The sequence below is a fragment of the Staurois parvus genome, unplaced genomic scaffold (assembly GCF_062004578.1).
Source record: "Staurois parvus isolate SC_StPar_1 unplaced genomic scaffold, SC_StPar_1.0 ptg000379l, whole genome shotgun sequence".
Taxonomy (NCBI): domain Eukaryota; kingdom Metazoa; phylum Chordata; class Amphibia; order Anura; family Ranidae; genus Staurois; species Staurois parvus.
The window spans coordinates 92,628-102,922 of record NW_028318175.1 but is presented as its reverse complement, the minus strand read 5'-3'; the positions used below and the strand labels follow the sequence as shown (position 1 = coordinate 102,922).

The 10,295-nt window shown below is 47.0% G+C and overlaps 1 pseudogene; it reads right to left on the bottom strand.

Moving 5' to 3' along the window:
• Positions 1-8,163: 8,163 nt before the first annotated feature.
• Positions 8,164-8,912, bottom strand: LOC149456050 (zinc finger BED domain-containing protein 6-like; annotated as a pseudogene).
• Positions 8,913-10,295: the final 1,383 nt, after the last annotated feature.

The following is a 10,295-nucleotide window of genomic DNA, read 5'->3' as shown; positions in this document are numbered from 1 at the left end:
TCTATTTGCCTTTAGTAAATCATCCCAATAGTGCATGGGTCATTCACAGAGAGCTGTCTTCACCAGGTGTAAAATTGTAAAAAAAATCTGGACTCCCTCGCTACTATGTAGTATGTGGAGATGAAGAGTCCAGACTGCAACCCGAGCAGCCATATAATCCAGCCAAGACCTCAAAAGTAACACAGACATCCTATGACCATGTACAGGCTCCACATCTACTATAGGCACATGCGATTTGTTTTGTTTCGAATCAAAATTATATCCGCTTTCCCCGGACCCCGCATTCACTATATCCGCTCTCCCCGGACCCCGCATTCACAATATCCGCTCTCCCCGGACCCCGCATTCACTATATCCGCTCTCCCCGGACCCCGCATTCATTATATCTGCTCTCCCCGGACCCAGCATTCACTATATCCGCTCTCCCCGGACCCAGCATTCACTATATCTGCTCTCCCCGGACCCCGCATTCACTATATCCGCTCTCCCCGGACCCCGCATTCACTATATCCGCTCTCCCCGGACCCCGCATTCACTATATCCGCTCTCCCCGGACCCCGCATTCACTATATCCGCTCTCCCCGGACCCCGTATTCACTATATCCGCTATCCCCGGACCCCTTATTCACTATATCCGCTCTCCCCGGACCCGGCATTCACTATATCCGCTCTCCCCGGACCCGGCATTCACTATATCCGCTCTCCCCGGACCCGGCATTCACTATATCCGCTCTCCCCGGACCCCGCATTCACTATATCCGCTCTCCCTGGACCCGGAATTCACTATATCCGCTCTCCCCGGACCCCGCATTCACTATATCCGCTCTCCCTGGACCCCGCATTCACTATATCCGCTCTCCCCGGACCCCGCATTCACTATATCCGCTCTCCCCGGACCCCGCATTCACTATATCCGCTCTCCCCGGACCCCGTATTCACTATATCCGCTCTCCCTGGACCCCGCATTCACTATACTACAGTTCTAGGAACTGTCACGTGTCCCAGAAGACTATGGGGGTGGATAGGGGAGGACAATTTCCACTTCCAATAGCCTAGGCAATTGCAGCAGACGTGGGAGTGGGTACCTGTCAATACCCGCTCCCCCATTCCAATCCCCAAAGGTGCCAATCCTTAATGGGGAGCGGAGGACCAGTCTTTAAAGTCGAGCTTCCCCTTTTGGGTGGAGCTCCGCTTTAAGTATTATTATATCTCCTTTATCTATATCTGTCATTACTTTTAATGTTATCAGTATTTGTGTGATCTCTCTTTGCACATATCGAATACAACCCCAAAACTGGAACAACACAAACAGTAACAAATTTCAATGAATCTGAAATAGATGACAACATTGATAAAATTCAAATTCAAAAATAAAATTGAATTCAAATTCAAAAATGAATTTGAATTTGAAATGGCAACATATTGCAATAAATACAGTAAGGTATAAAAGTGAAATTAGATGATGATTCCTACTTGGGCTGCTTTATAGAATAGAAATAAAGGAAAGGTCCGGTGCTTACATCAACCAGAAGTGGTTACATACCAATATCCACAATGAACCCAAATCATATATTCAGTAAATCACTTGTGTGAAAGAGACATCATGCAGAGAGCAGATAAAATCTTGTATATCTTAGCAATAGGAATGGGCTTCATGTTCGAGTCGAACATCGGCCGTTCATGTGTTTGGTGAACACACAACCGGTATGGGTGCTCAGCGGGCTATTCACTCACCCCACACCCCCACAATGCACTGCGCCTTGACAATGCATTGTGATTGGTCAAAGCAATGCACCTTGTTGCAGGTTTTGGTTCATTGTGACCGCAGGTCAGGTGCAATGCTTTGACCAATCACAGCGTGTGATGACATTTATCCTGCCCCCTTGTGACGTCATGACAGTATATAAGAACTGTCATATCGGGCACAGCTGTCAGATGGTGGGAGCCAGTGTCGCAAGTTTTTTTTTCTTTCTTTTTCCGGGTGGTGGTGGCGGCGGACATCGTGATTGACGTTGGATCTACATTAATTTTTTTTATTTTTGTTTTTAATAAAGGACTTGTCAAAGACTGTCCCCTGGTTTTTTTTTACACTACGCTTTTTTTTTTGTGAATGGGTAGCAGTACCATCTACCACTTACTCATTCATGTGGTGGGGGGCCAGGATCTGGGGTCCCCCTTGTTAAAGGGGGCTTCCAGATTCTGATAAGCCCCTCGCCCGCAGACCCCCCACTACCACCAGCCACGGTTGTTGGAAAGATGCTCTTGTCCCCATCAAGCACCCCCCCCCATGTTGAGGGCATATGGCCTGGTATGGTTCTTGAGGGGGGGCGCTCGCTTGTCCCCCACAGCATTATCAGTGCCTTCTCATCAATGCCCACCAGTGCTGCCTCATCAGTGCCCATCAGTGCCCATCAGTACTGCCTATCGGTGCAGCCTCATCAGTATACATGATGAAGCTGAATTCAAGAAAGCCGTTCAGTTTGCGGTAGAACATTTGAACAGACCAAAAATTTGCCGTGAACATCGAACCTAATGCAAGTCTATGGGGCTCGAACTTGCAAATTCAAAAGTGTCCAGGCTTACATGCAAGGTTTTGGCCATAAAAGTGGTATGGGGTAAGGGGCAGTCATTTTTCATTGCCAACCACGCTATAGCCGAAAGACAGCTACAGTGCTGTTTTCCAGTTCTGGAAGGGCGTCCATGGACATCCTCCCAGAATGCGAAAATGCCTGGTAGACAAGTGGGTAAAGTAAAAAAACAAATTTGAAAAATTCCTTTAAATATCATGCCTTGGGGTCTCCTTAAACTACCTGCAAAGTTGCACATCCATACAATGTATAGAACCTGCTGCAGCAGGACTCACACCGTAACCCTTCTATTCTTGACGAGTGCAGGATTGGACCCTGCTGTAAAAATTCTAATTATATGTACTTGTCATACAGGTGCAGAAAAACTGGGCCTTGGGTGTTGGTGGTGCCTGAAACCCTGTAACCCCCCACAGGTACTCTTGATGGGCACAGGCATGGGCCCTGCAGTTAAAAATTGTTAACAATTACAGACTAATGGTAACAAATTTTTGAAATGACATGCACCTGTGAAACAAGTGCCAAAAAATTGGGCTTTGGGTGTTGGTGGTGATCTATTCCAAAGAAATGGTTGGAATCTAGCAAAATCAGGATTCAGGAATAGGATAGGCAGTCTTCAAGGGATCCCGGATCCCTAAGAAATGTAATCAGTTACATCAGCATCAGGGGCAAGATAGTTGCTGTTGATCCAGGATTGATTAATTTTGATAAATGCCAGCTGGTCAACGGAGTCTGCGGACAGACGCACTCTTTTATCCATCACAAAACCTCCAGCAGCACTGAATATCCATTCCGAAAGCACGCTGGATGCAGGACAGACCAGTAGCTCGATGGCGTATTGAGCAAGTTCTGGCCAGTGATCCATCCTCAAGACTCAGTAACCCAGTGGATGCTCAGTTGGAAAGGTCTCCAAGTCTACTCTTGCCCCTAGATAATCCTCCACCATATGCTGCAGATGCTGCTGATGGGCGCTTAAACCTAACAGCCCTGGGCGCTGAGGACTAAAGAATTATTTAACCACTTGCCCTCCTGAGGATTTACCCCCCTTAACCCCTTTGCGCTGGCCGCTCACAAATGTGCAGCCTCCCGGCGTCTGGGCCTAGACGCCGAGCGGCCACATATTTGCGTCCATGTAACTAAATACATACAGTGGGGATCGAAAGTTTGGGCACCCCAGCTAAAAATTTGTATTAATGTGCATAAAGAAGCCAAGGAAAGATGGAAAAATCTCCAAAAGGCATCAAATTACAGATTAGACATTCTTATAATATGTCAACAAAAGTTAGATTTTATTTCCATCATTTACACTTTCAAAATAACAGAAAACAAAAAAATGGCGTCTGCAAAAGTTTGGGCCCCCTGCAGAGTTAATATCTTGTACTGCCCCCTTTGGCAAGTATCACAGCTTGTAAACGCTTTTTGTAGCCAGCCAAGAGTCTTTCAATTCTTGTTTGAGGTATCTTTGCCCATTCTTCCTTACAAAAGTCTTCCAGTTCTTTGAGATTTCTGGGCTGTCTGTCACGCACTGCTCTTTTAAGGTCTATCCATAGATTTTCAATTATGTTGAGGTCAGGAGATTGTGAAGGCCATGGCAAAACCTTCAGTTTACGCCTCTTGATGTAATCCCCCGTGGATTTCGAGGTGTGTTTAGGATCATTATCCATTTGTAGAAGCCATCCTCTCTTTAACTTCAGCTTTTTCACAGATGGCATCAAGTTACCATCCAAAATTTGCTGAAATTTTATTGAATCCATTTTTCCTTCTACTCGTGAGATGTTCCCTGTGCCACTGGCTGCAACACAACCCCAAAGCATGATTGATCCAACCCCATGCTTAACAGTTGGACAGAGGTTCTGTTCATTAAATTCTGTGCCCCTTCTTCTCCAAACGTACCTTTGCTCATTCCGGCCAAAAAGTTCAAGTTTAACCTCATCGGTCCACAGAACTTGTTTCCAAAATGCATCAGGCTTGTCTATATGTTCATTTGCAAAGTTCAAACGATGATTTTTGTGGTGAGGACGTAGAAGAGGTTTTCTTCTGATGACTCTTCCATGAAGACCATATTTGTACAAGTATCTCTTTATAGTGGAATAGTGTACCACAACTCCAGTGTCTGCCAGATCTTTCTGGAGGGATCGTGCAGCCAAACGTGGGTTTTGAATTGTTCTTCTCACAATCCTGCGAGCTGTTCTGTCTGATATTTTTCTTGGTCTTCCAGATCTTGCTTTAACTTCCACTGTTCCTGATGACTGCCATTTCTTAATTACATTCCGAACAGAAGATATTGACATGTGAAAACGCTTTCCTATCTTCTTATAGCCTTCTCCAGCTTTGTGAGCGTCAACTATTTTCAGTTTCAGTTTTCTAGACAACTGCTTAGAAGAACCCATGGTGTTGATTGTTGGGGCAAGGTCAGATGAGTCTGGGCATTTAAAACCTTTGAGATTGACATCACCTGGTCTTCCCAGACGATGATTGAGAACAATCCATGACACTGGCAGGTCTCAGCCTGGCAAAGAGGGCAGTGCATGCTATAAATTCTGCAGGGTGCCCAAACTTTTGCAGACGCCATTTTTTTGTTTTCTGTTATTTTGAAAGTGTAAATGATGGAAATAAAATCTAACTTTTGTTGACATATTATAAGAATGTCTAATCTTTAATTTGATGCCTTTTGGTGATTTTTCCATCTTTCCTTGGCTTCTTTATGCACATTAATACAAATTTTTAGCTGGGGTGCCCAAACTTTTGATCCCCACTGTATGTGCTGAGAGCGCGCACCCTGCGCGCTCCCAGCACGCGTGTGGTACTCACGGAAAGGTCCTGGTCCGCTCTTTCGATCGGGACCTTTCCCGATCATGTGACCGCCGTGACGCGTCATCACGGCGGTCACATGATTCCTAAACCACGCCCCAACCGCCCCGCCTCCCGGCGTCTGAATCTCTTAAAGGGCCGGGAGGCGCCGGCGGGAAGGGGTTAATGACCAGGCCTCTTTTTGCTACTCGGCGCTGCACTAATTCAACTGATAATTGCGCGGTCATGCAATGCTGCACCCAAACAAAATTTTTTTCACACAAATAGAGTTTTCTTTCGGTGGTATTTGATCAGCTGTGCGCTTTTTATTTTATTATTATTATTATTATACAGTATTTATAAAGCGCCAATAGTTCGCTCAGCGCTGTACATTACAGAGGGAGACAGAACATGTGACAGAACAATACCAATACAATGCAAAACATGAGGGGATCAAGGGCCCTGCTCTTTCGAGCTTACAATCTAGGAGGGAGGGGGTGGTGGCACAGGAGGAGATAGCTGTGGGGGATGGAGTGGTAGGAAGAGTGGAGGAGGTCGGCAAGTTAGCAGGGGGTGGGGTAGGCTTCCCTGAAGAGTTGGGTTTTCAGGGTGCGCCTAAAGGAGAGGAGAGTAGGTGATAATCTGATGGGTTGGGGCAGGGAGTTCCAGAGGATGGGTGACACCCTGGAGAAGTCCTGGAGGCGGGCATGGGAGGAGGAGATCAGGGAACTAGAGAGAAGGAGGTCTTGAGAGGACCGGAGTGTGCGAGCTGGGCGGTACTTGGATATTAGGTCAGAGATGTAGTACGGGGCAGTATGGTGGACGGCTTTGTACGTCAGCGTTAGGATTTTGAATTTGATCCGTTGCGCAATCGGAAGCCAGTGGAGGGATTGGCAGAGGGGGGTGGCGGAGACAGAGCGGTTGGAAAGGTGAATGAGTCTGGCAGCCGTGTTCAGGATGGACTGGAGAGGGGATAGCCAGCGGCGAGGCAGGCCAGTGAGGAGGGAGTTGCAGTAGTCGAGTCGTGATATGATGAGGGAGTGGATGAGCTGTTTAGTGGTTTCTGGGGTAAGGAACGTGCGGATTTTGGCGATGTTGCGGAGGTGGAGTCTGCACGAGTTTGTTAAAGATTTTACACGCTATAAACAGAAAAAGACCAAAAATTTTGAAGAAAAACGATATTTTTTACTTTCAGCTATAAAAATTATATAGTAAACTCAAAGTTGGTTATAATTTATAAGAACCTATATTATAAATTATAAATTTAGGCCAAAATGTATTCTGCTCCATGTTTTTGGTAAAATAAGTGTATATTGATTGCTTTGTGTGACAGTTATAGCGTCTACAAACTATGGTATAGATACTGCAATTTACGCCATTTTTCTGCTATACAGCGCTGCGCTAGTTTAACGGAAAATTGCGCGGTCATGCAATACGGTACATAAATTAAATTTATGTTGTTTTTTCACACAAATTGAGCTTTCTTTCGGTGGTATTTGATCGCCTGTGCGGTTTTTATTTTTTGCGCTATAAAAAAAAAAGGCTGACAATTTTAAGAAAAAAAAAACTATATTTTGGACTTTTTGCTATAAAACATGTCCAGTAAAAAAAATTTAAAAATCAAATTTCGTCATAAATTTCAGCCAAAATGCATTCTGTGACATGTCTTTGCTAAAAAAAAAAAAACAATACGTGTAAATTAATTGGTTTACGTGAAAGTTATAGCGTTTACAAATGGCGGGAAAGATACTGGGATTTTTAATTTTTTTTTATACTAATAATGATGGCGATCAGCGACTTATGGCGGCGATCAGTGACTTATGGCGGCGATTAGCGACTTATGGCGGGACTTCAGGACTGCGGCAGACATTCTGACACTGGGGGGGAACTGACTTGGGGTCACTGACATCCCCAGTGACACCAATACAGTGATCAGTGCAAAAAAAAAACACTGACACTGTACTAATGGTACTGGGGAGGAAGGGGTTAACTTTTTTATTTACTGAAAGGGTTAACTGTGTGAGGGGAGTGTTTTACTAGGGTGTGGGGGTGTGTACTGCAGGGGGGGGGGGGACACGCTGATCGGGAGAGATAAACTCTTCTCTCCGGCTCAGCATATCAGGAGCTGACAGGGAACTGACAGAGAGCAGAGCTACTGCAGCCCTGCTCTCTGTCAGTGATTGCCGCTAATCGTCGGGACACAGCCGGTAACGCCTCAAGCGCACCCCCTACCTGTTTTGCAAACACACGTTTTAAAATGTGGGTTTGCCCAGCTGTGCCGCTGTATTTCTACAGTGGCTGGGCGGCATGTGGTTAAAGGCATCAGTCAGCCGGCCGCCTTCTCCACAGCTCTTCCTTTGACAGAACAAAGCCTCAAACACGTTGTCCAGGAAATGGTAACCTCCCATTGTCTGGAAAGGTGCTACGCAAATTTTTTTAAGGGGTCCTCAAGATGTTTCATCCTCTTCTCCCTCTGTGAAGACTGGATAAGCTCTTGTAACGTGAATCAAGAAGGGTTGCCAAACATTATTGATTCCTCTCTTTGATAACCCGAATCCTCGGGTCCTTACGCAGGCTTTGCAGATCAGGGAGCCCATGCAGTGTAAGTTTGAGGAGGCAGGAAATTCTGAGTCCTCCCAGTACTGAGGATGACATTGTCAGGAACTACCTCCTCTCAGCCATGTATTACTACTGTCTGAGTTTCTGGAGACTAAAATCCACCCCTTGAAGACTGCTGTATGTGATCCTCTAATTTCATGCTGCTGCAATCCTCCTCCTCATCTTCCTCCTACTCCTCCTGCTGTGTGTTCTGTGGCCCCGCAGGAATGGTTTCTGCATAAAGGGGGCCTTGAGAGGACAAGAAATCCTCCTCTTCCTCCTGCTGTTCTGCCTCCAGTGCCCTGTTCATGATTCTACGCAGTGTGTGCTCCAGCAGGAAGACTAGAGGGACAGTGTCACTGATACATGCAGTGTCGTGGCTCACCATCCTTGTGGCCTCCTCAAATGGTGACAGGACAGTGCATGCATCCTTTATCAGCAGCTACTGGTGTGGCGAAAAGAATCCAAGTTCCCCTGAGCCTGTCCTTGTGCCATATTCACACAGGTGCTCATTGATGGCCCTCTGCTACGGGTGCAGCCGCTGCAGCATTGCCAAAGTTGAGTTCCATCGAGTGGGCATGTTACAAATGAGTTGGTTGGTAGGCAGGTTGAATTCCCGTTGAATTTCGGCCAGCCAAACACTGGCCGTGTATGATGGAAATGGCCTCAGACTTTTCTGGCCTGCCTCAGAAGATCTTGACAGCCTGGGTACCTGTTCAAGAAACGCTGCACCACCAAATTCAGGACATGTGCCAAGCATGGACTATGTGTCAAGTGTCCCTGTCTGAGGGCGGAGAGAAGGTTGGTGCCATTGTCACATACAACCATTCCTGGCTCAAGCTGCCATGGCATCAACCACCTCTGAGCCTGCCCCTACAGAGCTGACAAAATCTCTGGCCCGGTGTGGCTCCTGTTCCCTAGACAGACAAGCTGAAGCATCTTTTAGCCTGACTACTTGCGTAGCCCCTTCAACGCTTACAGGGCACTGCTGGTTCAGATGACAATTCAGGAGAAGAGGCCATAGAGGCAGAGGAAGAGGAGGGGGTGGAGCAAACAGATGTGGCAGAATCACCACTAGGTTTTTGGAGGCTTGGTGGCAGAACAAGCTCCAGGACTGAACCGTGTCCTACATCCTTCCCAGCTGCTAGCAGAGTTACCCAGTGCGCCGTAAAGGATATGTAATGTCCCTGACCGTGCCTGCTGGACCACGTGGCAGCAGTAATATGGACCTTGCTGCTGACTGCCCTGTCCAACGAGGCCAAAAGATTGCCTTCCAAATGATGGTACAGAGCTGGAATGGCCTTACGTGAAAAGAATTGTCTTTTCCCAACCTGCCACTGTGGTACAGCACATTCTGCAAATTCATGGAGGGGGGCAAAGTCCACCAGATGGAAAGGCAGCAGTTGTGATGATAGCAATTTGGCCAGGCTAGCACTTAGACACTGAGCAGGTGGATGGGTGGGACAGTATTTTTTTTAATGGTTCAGCAAATGGGGTAGCAAACTTTGCCTGCAGAAATCAATAGGTGGTGTACTGCCATCAGATGGGGTGCCAGGACCTCTGGCACTCACTACTGTACTGAGAAGACCTGACATTATACAGTAGAGGTAGAGATCCCAGATGAGGAGCAAGAAGAAGTCTGCACTTTTTTCAGATGTGGGTCTTTCAGGTGCTCTTGCTAATGAGCTGCATGGAAGCTCATCACATGGCTTGTCAAGCATGTGGTGCCCAAGCGGCTGGTGTTTTGGCCACGTTTGATCTGCTTCAGACAGAGACTGCAAACAGCAATGCTGCGGTCTGCTGCACATGTGTTGAAGGAAGCCCACAGCAGAGAACTTTTGGAAGTCTGCAAGGAGTCAGCAGCACCCTACACCTGTGGAGCGCTGTTGTGTGATGTCATCGGTTGGCTGCCCTTACGCCTGCCCCTGGAGAACATCCTGCCTCATTGGAATTCTGCCTCCTCCTCACTTTCCTCCTCTGTTCTCTCAGGCACCCAAGTATAGTCAGTGAACTCAACATCCCCTTCCTCCTCGTCACTGGAGCCAACTTGGCAGTGTGCTGCAGCTGGGGGAACATGACTGCCAATTTATTTTCCCTCACTGGCACCCCCTCTCTCTAGGCTCACATCACTCCTTTCCTCAACCCGGGTACCAACATCGGAGCATTCAAATTGCTGCGCATCCTCCAGCAGCATGTAACTGACACTACGATCAAATAATTCTGGTGACTCCTCCGTGCATGATGGTGGGGCTATGAAAGGAGCAGCTGTGGTGGAAGACAAAATAGTATGAGCCTGGGTGACAGAGGATGAGGAGGATGAGG